This window comes from Hyaena hyaena, unplaced genomic scaffold (genome assembly GCF_003009895.1).
Source record: "Hyaena hyaena isolate Hyena2069 unplaced genomic scaffold, ASM300989v1 scaffold_4, whole genome shotgun sequence".
Lineage (NCBI taxonomy): Eukaryota > Metazoa > Chordata > Mammalia > Carnivora > Hyaenidae > Hyaena > Hyaena hyaena.
In genome coordinates this window covers 3485624-3489513 of record NW_024080636.1, presented here as the reverse complement: position 1 = coordinate 3489513, position 3890 = coordinate 3485624, and the positions used below count along the sequence as shown (strand labels likewise).

At 52.4% G+C, this 3890-nt stretch overlaps 1 protein-coding gene across 5 annotated transcripts in view; it reads left to right on the top strand.

The window, feature by feature from the left end:
* Positions 1–809: 809 nt before the first annotated feature.
* TTLL1 (tubulin tyrosine ligase like 1) overlaps positions 810–3890 on the top strand; it is a 28934-nt gene continuing 25853 nt past the window's right edge. For 3 of the 5 annotated variants that reach the window (XM_039237029.1, XM_039237013.1, XM_039237022.1), the window contains exon 1: positions 1627–1714. The gene's annotated coding sequence lies outside the window, so the exon portion shown is untranslated. Of the gene's footprint in view, positions 885–1626; positions 1715–3890 lie in introns of those variants that run through there. The other 2 variants (XM_039237038.1, XM_039237048.1) reach the window with 2 other exon arrangements.

The window sequence follows — 3890 nt, the reverse complement described above, 5'->3', positions numbered from 1 at the left end:
GCCAAATTGCCACCCTTCCAAAAGCTGTACCTCTACCAATAGCAAGTGCAAGTGCCTTTTTTTCCATATCCTTTCTAACATTCGTTGTAACTATATTTTGATGAGTTTTAAAAGTTTTTCATTTTAAGTAAACTCTATGCCACGCACGCATGGGGTTCAAACTTACGACTCTGAGGTCAAGAGTTGCCTGCTCTACAGATTCAGCCAGCCAGGCACCCCTTAGCTGTAACTATATTTTAAATGTTTGCATTTAGTCAGCAAAAAATACCTCATTAGAAAATTCAGTATCATTAATTTTCTTTATAAATTATTTTTAATGTTTGTTTTTGAGAGACAGAGACAGGGCATGAGTGGGGGAGGAGCAGAGAGAGAGGCACACAGAATCTAAAACAGGTTCCAGGCTCTGAGCTGTCAGCACAGAGCCCAACTTGGGGCTTGAACTGACGAGCCATAAGATCATGACCTGAGCCGCAGACGGATGCCTAACCCACTGAACCATCCAGGTGCCCCTCAGTAGCATTAATTTTTTAGCAATGTGAGCATCTTTTCACATTTTTTTTTACTATTTTGTTTATCTTTTGTTATGTAATTTGTGGTTCCTGCTCTTCCTCCAAATTAAAATTTTTTTATTGATTTGTGCACTTTTTGTATACTGTGGATGTTAACTAATGCTTTGTCATATATGATGCACACGTTTTCTTTTCATTATTATTAATTAATTAATTTATTTATTTATTGAGATAGAGCACACACATGGGAGCGGAAGAGGAGCAGAGACGGAGGGAGAGAATTCTGAGCAGGCTCTGCACTGACAGTCAGATAAGGGAAGTGACCTGCCGAAAGCCACATAAACTAGCGGATTTTGGAGCGAGGATTCAATCCAGGTCTGGCTCTAGATTAATTTTTTAAAAATGTTTTTTAAAAATTTATTTCTGAGATAGAGACAGTGTGAACAGGGGAGGGTCAGAGAGAGAGAGAGGGAGACACAGAATCGGAAGCCGACTCCAGGCTCTGAGCTGTCAGCACAGAGCCCGACGCGGGGCTCGAACCCACGAACCCTGAGATCATGACCTGAGCCGAAGTCGGACGCTTAACCGACCGAGCCACCCAGTCGCCCCTCTAGTATTAAATTTCTCACTGGGCCACGCTGCCTCAGAGAGTTTACAAAACACAGTTGGAGAGACTAGACCTGTGCCACGCTCGGGGGACATTTAACAAATGCGGCGACCTCTGAGTTGGCCCCGTACTGATTATTACGTGCTGAGCACAACACGTCGCCTAAGGACAACACACTCGACAAAGCAGGCACTGCCGACGGCTCCAACCTTACAGACACGGAAGCTGAGCAGCAGAGGGGACCTCCCGCTGTCGGGCTCCACTTCGCGCCCCGACCCTTCTCAACCGCAGCTCTGGGCCTTGAAGGCTGCGAGGTTCCCGGGGATCGACGGCCGGCTCTTTCCAGGATGTGCCAGGACGCGCGCCGGGCGCGCGGGCCGGCGGGGGGCCTAGGTACCAGTCGGGAAAGCGTGACCCCGGAAGCAGTCGCGGCGCCAGCGGCCGCGTCCTCGGTTGCCAGAGCACCGCCCCGGAAGTAGAGCCCGGCGCGCGGCGGGCCGGTCCGCGGGGCGGCGAGCGGCGTCCTCCGGGCAGCGCGGGAGAGGGGCTGGGGGCGGGGCCGGCCTGCTCGGCGCTGCTCGGCGCTCTGCGCCCACAGGTGAGGTCCCGCCGCCGAGGCCGCCGCCATCCCGGGCGAGGGTGTGGCCGCTGCTGGGTGGGCGGGTGCGCATGCGCGAGCGCGAGTGGACGCCCAGGTCTACGCGGCCGCGACCGTGCGGTTTAGGTGCTGCTTGCCGGCCCCCCGGCCCCACGGGAAAGCTGCGCTGATCACTGTGCCCCCGTTTTGCCTCCGGGTTCCCGTGACTTTCCTGTGCTTCCCGCTCGTTGTAATCGCATTGTTGTGAATATCGGTTATTCCCAGCATTTCATCGTTTCTGGGCTTTTCCCATCCATTTGCAGCCTGTATTGTTTCTCTTGGCATCTTCTGCAGGGCGCGGTGTACCTGTGGCGACCGCTCTGGTTAGGAGACAGATTCGGGTCCCCCGCCCTGCTTGCCCTTCTCTGAGGGACTGGACCTAGGCGTTGCCCCTCCCTGTTTCCCCATCACTCAAAGGGAGTGCGGGGGTGGTGTGTGTGTATGTGTGTGTGTGTGTGTAGATAGCCATGCACCCCGTAGAGTGGTGTGTGTGTGTAGATAGCCATGCACCCCGTAGGTGGTGTGTGTGTGTGTGTGTGTGTGTGTAGATAGCCATGCACCCCGTAGAGTGGTGTGTGTGTGTAGATAGCCATGCACCCCTTAGAGTAGTGTGTGTGTGTGTGTGTGTGTGTGTGTGTAGATAGCCATGCACCCCGTAGAGTAGCTGGGGCATCCCAGGGCATTCGTTCTAGAAGTGAAAGAATCCTATTGTAAGCAGTTTAGGGTTCGCAGGGAGGTTCTTTGTTCAGGAAAAGATTTAATGAGCACATTGCAGTGCTGGTTTGGGGTGACACAAAAAGGTTGGTCTTGCTTTGTGCCCCACCCCCCCGGGGTTACCAGCAGTGCCGAGTAGTTGGTGTGGACCCTGGCACTGTCTCCCAGTGGGGTGTGGGGGTAGATGGTGCCCACCCAGCGGTGCGGAAGTCCTCATTGACGCTACTAGTTATTATTTTCTTGAAGGGTAGCACTTTTTCCTTTCCAAAAAGACTGGCTGAAAAGGAGTCCAGATGCCCTTAGAATCCTGGCCTTGTTGGAAGTGATAGTGACCAGAGTGTTTGGGGGTAGTGGGGATGGGGACACAGAGGGCTCCTGTCTGTCTGTCTGTCTGTCTGTTTTTATGGCTGGACCCAGAGAAGTGCAATGACTCTACGAATGGAAGTTCTGCCCTCTGGTTTCTCCCCAAGGGCTGTGCTGGCTGTAACTGGGTGTCGTCACAACTCCGGGATGTGAAAGGCTTTTTGGCAAAGTTCTGTCCTCCTGGGGTTGTGAGACATCCCCGAGGTGTTCTCTCGCTCAGCAGAAATCCGCTCGCTCCAGGTCTGCCTCAGGCCCCTGGAAAAGCCGTGGGATCTGTGGGTGCTTGTTGACCGGTTTTCTCTCCCCTGCAGGGCTGATGGCCCCCTGGGCTGTGCCCTGTTTGCCACTTGGCACAGAGAGAGCTTGTTTGGTGATGTGTGGAGGGAATTCACGTCCTTATTTTCGTTAATTCATCAAATATTGATAGAGTGCCTGCTATTATTAGACGCTCTTCTGGCCCCGGGGATTCAGTGGGCAGTAATGCAGAACGACATGTCTGCTATCCTGATGGGAGGTGTGTGTGTCAAAGACAGGACCAAGTTCATGAACTAGACCAGTTCTCTTAGAAGATTTTCTTAAAAATGTTTATTTTATAATTTTTGAGAGAGAGAACTGGGGCAGGAGGGGCAGGGAGAGAGGAGCAGAGGATCGGAGGCAGGCTCTGTGTGACAGCAGATAGCCTGTGGGGGGCGCAAACCCACAAACCGTGAGATCACCAGCTGCGCTGAAGTCAGACGCTCAGCCTACTAAGCCATCAGGCACCCCTTGACCAGTTCTTTTCTTTTTTTTTTTTAAATTTTTTAATGTTTTTTTAATTTATTTCTAGGAGAGAGAGAGAGAGAGACAGCGTGAGCAGGGGAGGGTCAGAGAGAGAGAGAGTCACAGACCGAAACAGGCTCCAGGCTCTGAGCTGGCAGTCAGCACAGAGCCCGATGCGGGGCCCGAACCCACTAACTGCGAGATCATGACCTAAGCGAAAGTTGGACGCTTAACCGACTAAGCCACCCAGGCGCCCCTGATCAGTTCTTTTCTTTCTTTTTTTTTTTTTTTTTTTTTTTAA